This window comes from Gavialis gangeticus, unplaced genomic scaffold (genome assembly GCF_001723915.1).
Source record: "Gavialis gangeticus isolate Ggan-Ray unplaced genomic scaffold, GavGan_comp1, whole genome shotgun sequence".
Lineage (NCBI taxonomy): Eukaryota > Metazoa > Chordata > Crocodylia > Gavialidae > Gavialis > Gavialis gangeticus.
In genome coordinates this window covers 42,519,515-42,535,459 of record NW_017728993.1, presented here as the reverse complement: position 1 = coordinate 42,535,459, position 15,945 = coordinate 42,519,515, and the positions used below count along the sequence as shown (strand labels likewise).

At 41.6% G+C, this 15,945-nt stretch overlaps 1 long non-coding RNA gene across 1 annotated transcript; it reads right to left on the bottom strand.

The window, feature by feature from the left end:
• Positions 1-5,740: 5,740 nt before the first annotated feature.
• Positions 5,741-14,448, bottom strand: LOC109286855. The gene is made up of 2 exons (XR_002094695.1): positions 11,934-14,448; positions 5,741-7,003 (listed from the first exon to the last, which is right to left on the bottom strand). It is a non-coding gene; the product is annotated as an uncharacterized LOC109286855 (long non-coding RNA).
• Between the last annotated feature and the right edge of the window lie 1,497 nt (positions 14,449-15,945).

Sequence of the window (15,945 nt, the reverse complement as noted above, 5' to 3'; positions counted from 1 at the left end):
AAACAAACAGGAGATAATCGCTTCAGTCGTTCACAAGATTTCTGATGGGTCTAGGAATGCAACAGTTGAATTAAGAGAATGGTAGTGAAGTAGAGTGTGAGATACTGATGCAATGAGGTAGTTAAAAATGTTAGCTTTGCCTCATCAAAGTTATGCTAAGTCAGTGCAATAAACCAAAGTGACAAGCTGTCACTTACATGAGTAACTTTAACTCACTGGAATTACATGAGTCTCCTCAGCTAGGAACTGACATTCAAAAAGCCTGAGCCTGAATTGAGTCAATCTGTGCAGATTAGTCTAACCTGGCTAAGCTGAATCAGTCTGTAACCATACAGACATCCCCTCTGGACTGAAAAATGCAGGCACATGTCTGCAGTGGCTCAGGCTAGAAGCTTGGGGGAGGGGGATGCTAGCGCAGCCCTCCCTTCCCTTCCACAATGCTGAGCTGAGGGGGGAGAGGGCCCCAGCCAGACACTTTGATTAGGGAGAGGTGTCCCCTTGCTCATCAGCCAGGGAGCCAGCGGGGATTTAGTTACACAGCAGGGAGCATTTATCACCCCATTAGCAAACAAAAGGATCTCTCATTAATTCAAGCTCTTCTTAAACAATTTGTTCCAAAGAAGGAACAGAGGGACATTACCAGCTACCTGTTGATTAGCTCCAAGCCCTAAGTGGCACTGTCCTGTCTGCTTTGTCTCCCACACCACAGACTGTAGACAGCATGTGGTATGCTCGCTAATGCTGAGAGGTGTCTGTGTAAAACAGAGGGGAGGAAGGAATCCTTGCTTCAGCAGGGAGTGGGTGGGAGGGGGTTGAGCAGGAGGCGGGCAGGCAGATGCTCTGGAGTCTGGGACACATTTTGTAAACTGGTTTGACCCAAATCAGTTAAGTCTTATACTATATTAAACCAGGTTTATCTCAAAACTGGTTTCAGCCATTTTCAAACTGGTTTATGTGCACTGAACATCCGTTCTGTTACAGATTTAAACTAGTTTCTGATCACTTAAACTGCCTTATGTGTAATGTCTGTCCCTAGCCCTCATGTGAACAAGGACTTATGAAATAGGACTCACAATACATGGGATGACCCCTGTCAGGGAATTCAGGCCCAGTTTTGCAAACCCTTACAAATATTTGCTGTCCTTAAACAGAAAAGTAATCCCATTATAGCAATCCCTTTATTTAAGGGTAAGGCCTACTCTAGTGAGCAAGGATTTGAAAATCCCTGTCTTATATCCTATTGTAGTATGAATTTTTTGCGTATTAGTTGATTTTTTCTTTTATGAACAACTAAAACCCCATTTTGTGCTTGTTCCCTGCTTGGCATGAGTAATTTAACTTTGTATGCCCTGTGTACTTGAGAGTCTATGTGAAAGGCTGAATGGTGAAAGAATGGGAATTTTTGCATGAAAACAAAAGAAGATGATTTAACGGTTTGTGTAAGCAACAAGGTGCCAATGTATGAGTTACAACTAATTAATGGATGGCTGAAGAACTCATCTGTGATCAGATGCAAAAGGAGATAGTGAGAAGAAGGAATTCTGCATGTCCTGCCATTTGATCTACACAATGATCTGTTGAGGTCCCTTCCAACCCTAGCATCTATGAATCTATGAATGATTCAAGGCTGAGATACCAGTCCTGAGATACTGACTTTACTGGAATGACCTCAAACTGATATAACCAGAAGATGGGTAAGAAACAACCTCTAATTAAAAACTGAGCATGGAAAAACCCCAATGCTGAACAAAGGCTTGAAATCCCTATAAAAGTGGGATGCAGACAAGCCATGATGGGGAATCCACTCTCTGCAACCTCCTGAAGCACAGGCACATCTGTTCACCTCCCGCTCCCATCACCCTCAATGAGCCTGGGCTGGCCACCCAGTGCTAACATTGAGCAATCTCTGCTGGTAATTATAACATCTTACTGGAGTGGTTTTGTCTGTCTGTCTGCCTATGTCTGTTTGTATGTATGCTTGTGTGTGTCTGTTTGTATGACTGGTGTGTTCAAGCTTATGTATCTGCTTCATGTAATCAGTAAATGCGGCATTTTGCCTTATCCCCCTATATAAGGTCTTGCTCTTGATTTGAGCAATTGACAATTTAAAGTAACACTATCATACCAAAGGGATGGCTCTAACAGATCTTTTTCTTATCATAATTTATATGGTCCCTATTGTTGAATAAGGTCTCTGGCATTGTTACATTTAAAAGTCAGGCAAATTTGTTTTATCTTGGGTCATGCATATCAGATCAACATTGCTGGAAGGTGAACACAAAGGACATACAGTTTCAGCTCAATAGCCACATGGTTTGACAGTTCAACTCAGATGCCCAGCTGCACTCCAAACATTAAAATAAAGTGTCTGTAAGATTATAATTCACATGTATCACATGTATCACACTTTTATATTATTTAAAGGAGCTGTTAAATTGTATTAATCTTTCAAAAGTGAAAGAGATGCTTTATTACAGCAGTAAGATTAATCACTAATGTCACAGTACTGTCATTAAAATGAATTTTGCTTTTAATATTAAGAATTATATTCCTCTGAGGCACATTTTTAAATAAACCTACTACTACTACTGAAATGTAACATACTCATCTCAATAAACATCATTATGGTTAGTACTGAATCATGTTACGGCTCATTTGAAAAGAATCAAAAAGCATCATGTTCATTGACGTTAGCATTACTAGTATGTTTTGTATTTATAAGCCATTTCATGTCAGGAGATTTGTGTGATGCTATGTAGAATGAGGATAAATTATATTTATCCCCATTAGAATTGTACTTCAACACCTATGAAAGAAAATATGTCTATAAATGGTAGACAAGGTTATTTGGGTAAATGTGATATCTTTTATTAGACCAACAGAATAGTTAGAAAATTGTTCTTTGTAAGCCTTCAGACACAGGTGCCCTTCCTCAGGCATAGGGAGAGTTTGCTGGTCTGTGGGTGCATCTACATATGAGCTTTAATGCACAGTAGTCTATTCTACTGCACATTAAAGCAGCGCAATAGAAGCCGTGCTAATACGCTAGTGCACAGTAGAATAGGAGTTAGTTGGTGTAAGAAAAGTTGGTGGGGAAAAAAAACCCAAAAGAAAGGAATATCAACAGGTGATAAAATGCAGCTCTAAAATATAGAGACGTTACCTGGGGTTATCAGATGGCAGGCAGGTTATAATGTACCATGACTCCAATGTCTATATTTAGTCCATGATTTTTGTATCCAGTAGATTTATGAAAAGAAGTTCATAGATTTGTCCATGAAAGGTGCTTTGTCAATTCTCTTTCAGGATTAGAAACGAGAGATTGGAGAGAGAGTGGTTATCTTGTGAGAAATGTGCACTCACAGATAACTGGGTATTTTTGTCTTTGATAGATTTTCAGTGTGCATTCATTCTGGTGCACAGTTGTTTGGTTTCTCCTATGTAGTTTCTATGAGGGCATTTAGTGTGCTGGATGAGATATATTACATTTCTGGAGATGCAGCTGTAAGACCCAGGAATAATGATGGTTCTGCTGTGGGGCATAGTTATTGTGGGAGTGGTGGAGAGCTGTTGGCAGGTTTTTCATTTCTTGTTGTGGCATGGTCTGGATCCATTCGCAGTGCTTTGGCCCATTGGAAGTTTGCTTCTGGGATGAGGTTGGTGTGGTTTGGTGCCTGGTTAAAATCTAAGATGAGTGGTTCTGGAAAGATCTCCTTAACAATTGGGTCTTCTTCTAGTATGGGTTGCAATTGTTTGAGGATTTTCTATATAGGTTCCAGGGAAGGGTGGCATGTCAAAACTAATGGTGTGCAATTCCTGGGGATTTTTTTTTGTACTGCAGCAATTCTTCATATGGTATCCAGGTGATTCTTTTGTGATGATTTTCATTTGTGTGGTGACAATCTATAAATGGTATGCATTATTGGTATTTTATTTACATTTATCACTTTTACATATTTCCATTAGTGTTACAGATCTGTTCATTACTATTATGTTAAACAAAAGAACAGCAAAAGCAACTTACACTAATGATAATTAAATTACTGATTAATGATACTGTTACAATATAACTGAAGTTATGGGCTAGCTACCATACTGTGTTAAAGTTCACGTAACAAAGGAAGAATGACATGAACAGGAAAAAAGAAATATTCTTTTTTCTAAATTAAGAAAAACTACTGTATTTCTTTTATTTGTTCCAGACTGCATAATAATGGAGTAAGCTTATTACACAGTGTATGATATAAAAACACTTGATTGAGGGTAAAAATATCTTTTGTGGGCAGCTATTGAGGAAAAAACATTCTGTAGCAATCATTCAATGTTTTATAATGAAAAGTTGTATTTTTCTGGAAACAGGATGTTGCTTCTTTCTAATGACTAAAAATTTAACTGCCATGAGCAATGAGTTTTGCAAGGCACTTCTTTAGAATATAATACTATTCAGTTCCTGTTCACGTAACAAGTTTTACACAATATTATGTTGCTGATAACACTAACTACTTAGGAAAGCTAGTAAAACCATGATCCTTCCTGTTTAACTCAGAAAACTTGAATACGTAGGGTAAGAGAGAAGGATTTGACAACTATGGCCCGAAGTCAGGCAAACTTTACTCATGTGAGTTATCCTTTTTCATACAAGTAACTCGTCAACCACAGTACTCTTCAAATTTCTGCATTACCATTCTTTACCATATAGTAGTGATGATCTATCTTATCAAAACTTGGTTAATAAAGTGCCTAAACAGTGAGCCAAAATCTGGCTTTGATCTATGCATACCACTATGGTAGAAATCCACAGTTAGGAGAGGACTACAAAGCAGTATTTTTCACTTCCCTCTGAGCTTACAGACAAGTCACTATGCTGGTCATTAGGGTCACTGGCTCTCAGTACTACAGGAGTGTCATAAGCAAACCTTATACAGCATGAAGCACTACCAATAATTTGCATCTTTTATTCTATATACCACCATGTCTGTCTACAGTCCAATAAATTCTCCTTTGCTTCCGCATTCTCGCAGGAATAATTAGCTCAAAGAGATGAGTCTGGACAGAGGGCTAGGATAAGCAAGCCATCATATCAGATAAGGATCTGGCCTTTAGGGCATCTTTGCACCCCAAAAGCGGGGGAGGGAATTCTAATTACTGTGGCTCTCAGGAGCCACTCTAATCAACGCGCCCACAGTATCTTGTATATTCAGTGTCCCGTGCTTCAAAATAGCAGCGGGGGCACCTTAACTAAAACTCGTTTGATGATCTTTAGTTAAAGTGCCCCATTTTGAAATGCAGGGATGCTGAATACCCGGGATGCCGAGGCTGCTAGAGTGATTAAGTGAGTTTGCTCTGTCTTGTTCAAATTAGAACGCATTGGAGCAGGGGTTGGACACACGTATAGGATCCATGCCTGAGCTTCTATCTTACTGCAGCCAATGACCAGAATGTCACTTTACCTTTCTGTACCTCAGTTTCTCTCTCCATAAAATAGCAACGATGAAGCTCATACACTCCTACAGGAAAGCACTTTGAGATCTTTGAATGAATTATGTCAATGTGCCAGCTCTTTCTTGGAAGCAGGTATTTGTAGCAAAAATATACACATACATAAGTGTATGTGCAGATGTCATATCCTGCTTGTGTGTGGAGCCAGTGCTGTAAAAGTTCTTAATCAGTCATTTTGTGTGTATGTTAATTTGCTTCCCTAACATATTTAGAATGAAGTCAATTCAAACAGCATCCTTTCTGTGCCTAGGACTATGTTTTAAAAAAGATTTTATTTTGAATAATGTTATCTAAAAGAATACAATTAATAGTCACTATATTTTCCCATCAGAATCAGTTGCATAGCAGAGGTATTGCAGTTCCACACCACTGATGCCCACAGACAAAACGTGAAGGAACACACTTTCCTGTATTGTTTTGCATTGCATGACAGGAATGAAAACACAACTATGTGTGGCAGGTTTTCCCAGAATAATGCAATTTCCATTCCCATTTAAATGCATTGTCATGGTTAATAGTATGTTTGCATTTGCTGCTGATATATAGCAAACATGGTGACAATCCCCAAAGGAAGTAAGTATTCACAGCCTGCAGTACTTATCACCCTAAGTATACAGTCATGCATGAAGTACTATAGTGACCAGGTCCAAAGTAAATATCCCTTCAGCAGCTGTTTAGCAATGTATATTATGATGTAGGCGGCTAACTGGCAGCCATTCAGGTTTTGGGATGTGGCTTTAAGTATGTTATCTGTATTGACATGCTGTTCTCTACAATTCAACTCTTCTGATTGTGGCATGCCACAAAAACTTTGGTTAAAGTCTTAACAACATGAGCATCAGGAGAATATTTATTTTCCAAACAGCAGACTGGACAGTCTTTGTTTCTTCAGGCTCCATTATTATAATTTTTATCCATTAATACATTAATTAACCACATAATATTATTTAATACATTAAAAGTGTTTGTTCTCTTACTATTTGTTGTTCAGTCTCTCTAAAATGAGAGTGTATGTGCTCTAGTATTTCAGAGATTTATCAATGTTTAAGGTAATCTGAAGGACACATTTAGCCTAACGTTGCCTCATGAAGATGTTTGTTGCAAATCATTAATGCTGAGAAATCCTTCTGTGCAATGCTTACTCTTTTCTTTTAAGGGGCAGGGAATTTGCTATCTAAACAATGAGCTACTTAAAAGATGCTTATTTTTGTCCTAGTATCCAATCCAACCTCATTTAGGTCTTGATTAATGTACAGAGCTATAAACATTTTCCTGTGGTAGGAGGTGTAAGTCAGAGGAATAATTCCAGCGGGTGGGTTGGTGGAATGTAGGACCCAGAACAGCTCAAGTTTCAAAAGCTGAAGCTTCAAGTTAGAAGAGGATTACAAAATACATGCTCATTTTAAGAGTATGAGGAAGAGACCTAACAACTGGAGAAATGTGCCTTGCTTTGGAGCAGAATAAAGATCATAAGGTTTGGAGTCATCCATCAGGAAGCAGGATTCTGAAGAATGAGTGAGCAGTCTCGGCAACAATCTCCTGTTATGTCTCTTAAACTTTTTTGTACTTCTGAAACTAGCGGTGTGAATTCAAAAGGGCAAGTCACTTCATTTTTGCTCATTATCCCAATAGTAACTGATAGAAACACATGAACACCCATCTGTCTAGTCAAAAACATCTTACCAATTGTAAAACTTTAAACAAAAGAAACATTAAGCTTTGTAAAAAATTTTCCCCAAAAATGGATATTTAATATGCTTGTTCTCCTTCACTGATTGTGCACAGTTGTCACAGCAAATTACATTTAAATTACTCACTTGCGAGAAAGGAAACCCCCACAAAGTTCTTGGAGATAGGGTGGGGTCACAGTTGCAGGGTAGCTGCACCACTGTCTGTCTTGGAAAGTCTCACCAGGTGTGCCCCCCCAAGGATTCAGGTTTTGGGATTTTACCCCTCTCAGGGTAGAATTCTATAATTTACTCACTCTTAGATCAGGACCTGGAGTATAGGCACTGATGGGCCTCTCATGGCTAATTCAGCAAGTCCCAGTAAAGGTGCAAAGGTTTTCACCCCAGCAGCCTGTGATAACATGCATTTGCACTGATGTATAAATAACTTATTTTAAATCAAGTATGATTTATTTTCCCAAGAGTCAGACAGTAGGGCCATGTGAAGCTTCAGTTCCTGATTTGATTTGGCAGAGATTTGGCTCAATTCGGTGGCCATATCTGAATCAAATCAGAGAACCCTTTAATCTCTCTGAATTGAATTGAAACCCTCTGAATTGATTCGGAGAGATTCGGACAGATTTGGTGATTTCGACGTAGAGACAGCTTTAAATGTTTTTTCTACAAACCTCTAGGTACCAGGCGGCTCGTGAGTGCTGCCATGCTGGGAGAGTCCCACAGAAGCGTGGGGGGCTCCCCAGCATGCTTGGCAGCAGACCCGGAAGTGCGCTGGGGTCCACCCTGCATGCCCTCCTGGCTCGGCGACTGGTGCTTCCTGGGTCTGGGGGGGACACCCAGGGTCCCCCTGAGGCCAATCGCCGAGCCAGGGGAGTGCAGGGGGGCCCCCCAGCATGCTCCCCAGCAGACCTGGAAGTACCTCTGGTCCACTTCTGGGTCCACCACCGAGCACATGGAGGGCCCCCCTGCATTCCTGTGGGACGCTCCATGTGCCCCAGCATCTCAGCAATCATAAGCCATGCTGGTACCTCAAGGTATGTAGAAAAAAACATTTAAAACTGTGTCTATGTCCGAATCACTGATTCTCCGTATCAGCATCGCAGCTTCAGACTTGGATTTGGCTGAATTGAATCAGGGACAGTGATACAAATCAACAAATTGAATCACTGTCCCTGATTCAGGCTGAATCCAAATCAAATAGGGACCGCTTTGCACACCCCTATCAGACAGTGCTTGAGTAAGTGGTTTTAAAATAACAACAAGGCCTACACTTATATACAGCCTATCCTCTCTGTCTTTTGCTCAGGACAGTTTAACTCAAGGGTTTCAAACACACTTTGGGTGCCTGTAGATGTGTAATTACAGTGCGGCAAAGCAAACTGGATTAATCAAGTCTGCTGGAGCATGTTAATTAGCGCACTCCAGCCAACCTCCATGTCATGTGTATCAGAGTCTCTGTGCTTCAAAACGGCGCAGGGGTGCTCTAACTCATCGAACAAGCTTTAGTTAAATCATCCCTGCCACCATTTTGAAGCACAGGGATGCTGATACACAAGATGCTGCAGGCGCTTTAAGTAGAGTGGCTCTAATTAAAACATTCCCCCACTCCCCTGAGCACTTGTAAAAGTACACTTTGTGCCCTGGACTGGATCCAGCCTTGGGCCTGAGGAAGCTGAAGCAGTGACAGCCACTCCAGCTTGGAACTAGAGAGTGTGGTGGCAATAGTGGCAGATTTGGCTCTGACCTAAGTCATATAGCAGTGGCTTCAGCCACGACTGTATATGCCCTTTGCTGAAGCAAGAACTGGATCTGCTGCTGTTGTCACAGTGGTGGCACCTCCAGCTCCAACTCAGAGTACACAGTGGCAGCATCTCTGGCTCCCACCTGGGGCCCTGCTGCACGCCCAATGCCAAAACCATGCCCTTGGAGGTGGGTAGCTGTACCCTGTGCAGCTCTAGCTCCAGGTCCAGCAGCGGGCATGTGGCAGGAACCAGTGGCCGGGGAAGTAGGGTTGCAGCAGTGCAGATGGGCAAAGCAGCTGGAGGGTGACTGGGGTGTGTCAGCCCTGCTGCTAATCACTATGTCCACTAGGGCCTGAGAGCCTTGGATTCTGTGGCTTGTCACTCCCCCTGGGCATGTTGGTAATCCAGTCAGCAAGATAGAGTGGCTTCATGGGCCAGAACCAGCCTGGGGGTCATATGTTTGACACTCCTAGTCTAACTTATTGCCAGTCTGAATTGGGAGGAAGAGCCTGCACTGCTTGCAGCAGGTTCATCTCATCTCTGCCTAGGTCTGAATGGCTTGTTAGCCTCTTCCAAGTTAATCTAAGCTATCATCTGTTCCTAATGCACACCTCTATGTGCATCTCTGAGCCAGGTATGCCTTCAGGAGGACAGGCAATATACATTTGAAAAGGGCAATAGAGTTATATATAACATTTATAAAATACAGATATTTTCCTAGTTTGTCCCAAAAGGTATGAAAGAAACAAATGATGATATACAGACAAGGGGTCAGAGTAGGGGCTGGAGGGGGTTGGGTGTGTGCATGTGGGGAGAGAGAGAGAGAGAGAAAGAGAAAGAGAGAGAGAGAGGCAGAAATTCATCCTCTGAATGGACAGTCACTGAACATTAAGAAAAGGGAACAGAACAGAGTTTGAGAGAGATTTTTATCACAATTTATTAATCACACTATAGGAGAGAAGTTACATAACTTCCTCTTCTCTTTCATACACTCTTCACTTACCCTAGAAAGAACCAATAGCAGACATTATTGACCACAGTGGGCACATCTACATGTTCATTAATGTGCCTTAAATACTTTGCATTTAGTTTAGTACTTCCTTAATGAAGTAAATACAGTTAACTACAGTTACTGTGCAGTAGCGCCAGCACACAGTTATTTTGTGATGCTTACTGAGCATTAGCCTAATAACACTGCACAGTAGGCTATTAGCATGGTTTTTAACCACCACACTACTTCACAGTGTTATTAGGCTAATGCATAGTAAGCGTCTCGTGTAGATGTGCCCAGTCAGTAGCTTCAGGTTTCTAGGTCAATTAAGCACAGAACTAAAAGCCAGCTATGAAATTCAGATCCGGATTAGAACTTCAGGAGTGTTTGTGGCTGTTTGGATTTGCAGTTTTGATTTACATGTACCTCTCTTTGACAGTATAATCTAGTCTTGTATGGACTCACAATGCACATGGCTGGATTGGGTTGGTGCACAGGATCACACCCATGGACCAACCCCACATGGCAGAAGGTTGAGCACCATTGTTAGAATATGTACTTCATGGATAGTGTTCACTTAGCTTTATGTTTAACACTGGAAAGAACACTCTACATGAGTACGAACTAGTATAACAGCAGCATCAAGGCAACCTTTTCATTGTAGACAATGAGAAATTATCTTTTCGGTCCTTGATTCATACCAATGACTGGATTGGTCGCATTCAAGGATGGGAGGAATCATTATCTTTTCATTCTCCCAAAAGGGAGAGACACAAAGAAGAGAGAAAATAGAAGAGATGCCCTGTGTCTCCCGTATTTCCTTTGTTTCTAATATACTCCTTACTATTTGCATTCTTTGTTCTTGTTCTTTCCATAATCTTTTTACCTTCCTTAACCAAAAAACAAATATAGACAAAGTGGGATGAAGGGTGAACATCTGGTAAAGTTTACTCATCTTTTCACTTGACACCATCAGATAAGACTTGATGCACACTGGTGCAGTTGTTTAGGAAATTCCCACTAGTCCTGCTCTGTGGATAGGCAGGGAATTTTTGTCTTTGGGACAGTCATGCTAGTCTTTTCCACATGAGTTACATTACTGTCACCAAAAGAACAGCAGCACAAAATAAAGGATAAAGTTGAAAAAAAAATCCCAACCAACCAAACCCTTGGAAAATGCCAGCTAAGGACAAAGAGGAGAACATGCCCCTTAAATGGTACCCTTACTAGTGCAGCCATGAGAAACATCCCAGAGACATCTCAACCACAGGAAGAATGCTGTAGGACTTTATATGGAGCAGACATTGCTGTTCATCTAAGAGGGAACAATACCTCCATTCCCCATATGCATGTGGGCTTGTAATGAGCTCAGATCAGGGCCCAGGCCCAGTCAGTCTAAACTGGCCAATAAGAGTGATCAGCCCCCTGAGGCCACAAGAAACAGGGCCCACTTGCCCCAGCCTTTGAAAGCTGGCCACAGCCAGCAGTATACTGTCTGGAAAAAACTATGGTGCCTGCTCCTGACCCTTTTGTAGTTCCTTTGACTTACTTATTGTAAATTAGCTTTTGTTCCCTGATGCACCCTGACTTGGGGTCTGACCCCCAGCTCTCCATGGACCCAAGCTCCTGGACTTCACCCAGTTGCCATATGACCTTCCCTGGATGCCAACACCCCAGTCCCTAACAGTGATAAGCAAATGGTCATGCCTCACATTTCACAGACCAAGGTATAATGCATTTAATACATCCATTCTCCTCCGCAAACAGCAATGAAGCTTAGAAAACATGGGTAGCAAAGACTTAAGCAGTTGCACTATCACATCCACCAGTAAACAGATAAAGTTTCTCACATGATGTCTTTTAAGGCTCCATCCAAACCAGTTAGGAAAATAAGCTAGGTAATGGAATTTTTACCATATTCCTTGGTTGAATATTCCACAGCGAAAAGATTTTCCTTAATATTCAATATCAAAAAGCGTTTTCTTAATATTCAGTTTAGATATTCCTGCATATTACCACTTGCTAAATAATGCCTTTTCTTCCTCCTCTTTATTCTCCTCAGTGATTTATGGACTCCTAAGATCCTCTCTCATCCCTGTAACAACAAAGTAGACAAGAAACCAGAATATGGTCTCACTTACGTTAGCCTAAATCAAAAGTAACTCTGTTGACCTCAGGGGTATTATTCTGGGTTTGAATTGGTTTGTCTGAAAGAGGAAATGGGCCTACTATATAAATATATTTCACTCTTTTAATCTTTCCCCATAACTGGCCCTTTGAGATCACTAAGAAATGTTTCTCTACATTTCACGATGAGGTGCTGAGTATTCAATGCAGTACAAACCAGTGTGCCACAGAGAGGGACCTGACATAATGACAACATATGCAGCCCAAAGCTAAGCTGGTCATTGTTGTTGAACTATGGCATTGTGAACTCATAGTTTTTCTGACAATTTTCTGAAAGTCTGTTCCAGCATTACTGTTTTCTAGGTTTCTCTGTCATTGCTAAATGGTACCTCAGTTTAGTATTCACCAACTTCACTGGAAGTCCATTTTATTTCACATCAGTAACATTGCCCCAGCTCACAACATAATCATCCTAGTTCAACGGGAAGAGGATTCAGGTTAACAATGATCACTGACTGACCTATCTCAGGATGAAGGACCCAGGGAGTTGCATAAGCATGTATAACACAGGATTTGGACATGAGATGATAAACAATGCAGTAAGGAGCCCTGCAAATTCTTAGCTGTTTCTAAATATTATTTCAAAATATTTACTTAATGATCATCTTTAATGTTCATTATTTCAGGAGCAATCACTTCTACTAGTCACATAGTCAACCAGTTTTGTTTGCCTTTTTTCTACTCATGGTTTGAAAAGCCCTAAACTGGATAAAGAAAACAATAAAAGACCCCCTGTAGTTTAAACTATTTATGTGTACAGAGGCCAGCCTTGTTTGTCCCAGGTTGCATGTGCAAATGTTCAATCCATGTTGTAAACCAAATGGCCTGCTGAAAAAAGACAAGGTTTCTTTCCCTGTAAAAAAACAATCCCATTTCCTTCTTTCATTTCCAAAGAACTTTACTTTGATTTTAGGTGTATTGATTTCTAAGCTATTTGTGTTGCTATTGAAAGGCATCTAATTATCTTTGAAGACCTATTTGAGATTGGGACAGAATTAATGCATCATCTACATATAGCAAGTGAGAGAGATGGTCATTCAAATGGGTGCATGGAATTGATTCCCTGTTAGAACCTGTTTTAAATCATTCAAGAATAAGTTCAAAAGTAGCTGAGCAAGCAAACATCCTTGCTATACCCCTGCCCCTGGACTGGGCACTGCCAATCCCATAACATACTCCTGAAGTTATGTTTGAATAGTAAGTGATAATTAATTGTAGGAGAGCTTTGTTTACTGATGTTGCCAGTTTCTTCCATAATTTTAATCTGTCTATGGAGTCTGTCTTGAGAGCTACAAAGGCTACATACAGATGATTTTGTCTTTTAACTTATTTAGATGCTAGATAATAGAATGCCAAACAATGGTCCATTTAGGAATAGCCTTCTCTAAAACCAGCCTGCTCTTCTTCCAAAATATTGTCAGAGATGCATGTCTGAAGGTGAAAAAATAAAAGTCTCCCAAGTGTTTTGGCAGGAGTACACATAAGGTTAATGGGAGAATAAAACAAGGGATCTCTCATTACCATTTTTAAAAACTGGGATTATGTTTTCATTCAAAAACTTTGGATAAATACCTTCTAAAATGATTGCATTAAAATTTTTGGTCAGAATTTGGTACTACCAAGCAATGAATTCCTTGAAGATTTCTGGGGAGATAAAATCAAGGCTGGGGACTTTTCATTTCTCAGTAACGATATATATGATCTTACTTGAGATAATGATCTACTTGTTGCTTAACGGATAAAATTTCCTCCAACAAGAAGCTTCCATTTTCTTCATCTGTAGATAAACTATAATCTTGTTTTTAAAAAACAAGACCCGTGTATCTTCAAGGAATTATGTTAAATATTTTTGTCCTTCTGGCACTAATTTGCCCAAAATGTCAAGTATTGTTATTTTCCCTGCAGCTACCAGTTCCTCTCATAGATTAATTTGATATATTTTTTTTCTTATCTATTTTTTTAGTCTTCTTAAATTTTCTTGATTCATGGAAAGGTAATGCAGTCATTTTTAGACTTGTATTCCTCTGAAGAATCTCTTAAATCATCTTTAGCTTGAGAACAGTCCTCACCAGGGTTTGTGCCTCCAACAGCACTTTTTCCCAGCAAAGGTACTCTCTTTTGTGAGGGCGCTTTCTAACTGTTAGACAATTGCTTCATACTGTGTAATTCTTCTCTGAGGATCGTCACTTTGTTGTAGTGGAGAGGCTTGCATGCTCCAATGACCCCAAGAGTGATGCCGTCTGGAGCTCATGCTCCTGGTAGGGCCACCCATGGCGGCAAGGTCAAGGGGGAGGTTCCAGACAAAGAATGATTCAAAAAGTCCTCAATGGTGGAGCAGGAAGAGGAAGGCTGTGGCCCCAATGGTTGTGAAGGCAAAGGAAGTCAGCAATGGAGAAGTGGCCCCAGTCATTGTGGTTTGCCATGCCACTGAACCCGGCCATCAACCACCAAGACCATGTGGGCCCGACTGTGCACCGGAGTCCCCATGCTAAACGTGCCACACGCAGGCTGCTGTCAGGTCCAAAAGCCCTGTGGCGATGAAGGATTGGCAATGGGGGAAGGGCTGTGATACCTGGAGGCCCCCAGCCAAGGACCTACACACAGGTGGCGGATGCGTGATGGTTGTCGGGCACCTGTGTTGGGACAGGAGTGCCCTTCGGCAGCTGCATCTGTGACTGAGCAGTCCTTTTTAAGATACCCTCTGCTCATCCCAATGGGGAGGGGGCTAGAAAAGGTGTCCCAAAAATAGGCTGTCCCATTTCTCCTGGCTAGGAAACCACACCTAGTGGGATCACCATTCCTGCAGTTGAAATAAGAAAAAGCTAAACATCGTAACCTGGAATGTGAGAAAGCTCATCAATAACCCAAAGAGCAATTGCCTGGAAAAACAAACTGCCATCATGGTTCAGGAGCTAGTGAGGCACAACATTGACATTGCTGCTCTCAGCAAAACCCGGCTCACTGGGGAGAGACAGCTGAGGGAGGTCAGCAGAGGGTACAACTCCTTCTGGAAAGGGAAACCACACCACGACACTTGTATCCATGGAGTCAGTTTTGCCATCAGGAACAAGATCACTGACGTACTCCCCAACCTCCCTTTGGGTGTCAGTGAAAGGCTGATGACGCTTTGTCTGCACCTCAGCCAAAACCAGGGCGCCACTGTCATGACCGCATCCTGTCCAACTCTGGATTCTGATGATGAAGTCAAGGAAAGGTTCTACTCCGATCTTGACAATGCCCTTGCCTCCATCCCCAGGGACAGCAAGGACATTCTCCTGGGTAACTTCAACATTCAGGTTGGATGTGACCACAAAATCTGGAGCAGCACTATCGGCAAGAATGGCATAGGGAAGGCCAATGCCAACAGTATCCTGCTCCTGGCCAAAAGCACCGATCCCAACCTGATCATGATGAACACCGTCTTCTGCCAGAAAGACTGGCTCAAGATCATGTGGAGTCATATGAGGTCAGAGCACTGGCACCTCTTAAACTACATCATCATCCGAGGTAGAGACCTGAGGAACCTACTTGTCACAAGGGCCAGGAAGAGATCTGAAGACTGCTGGACAGATCACTGACTTGTGTGCTCAGTGATGAACATCCGCCTGATGCCAAGACACTGGAAGACCCAGAAGGCCACCCAGAAATGGCTGAATGTCACAGCTCTGAAGGACCTTGGACACCAGAAGTAGTTCCAGGCCCAGTTGTATAGTGCACTAAAGCAAGTCCCTACTGCTGATGACATCTCCACCCAGGCACACTGGGAGCAACTCAAGTCCACTGTCCAAAACATGTGTGCCCAGACTATTGGGTTCGCATCGAAATGGAACCAGGACTGGTT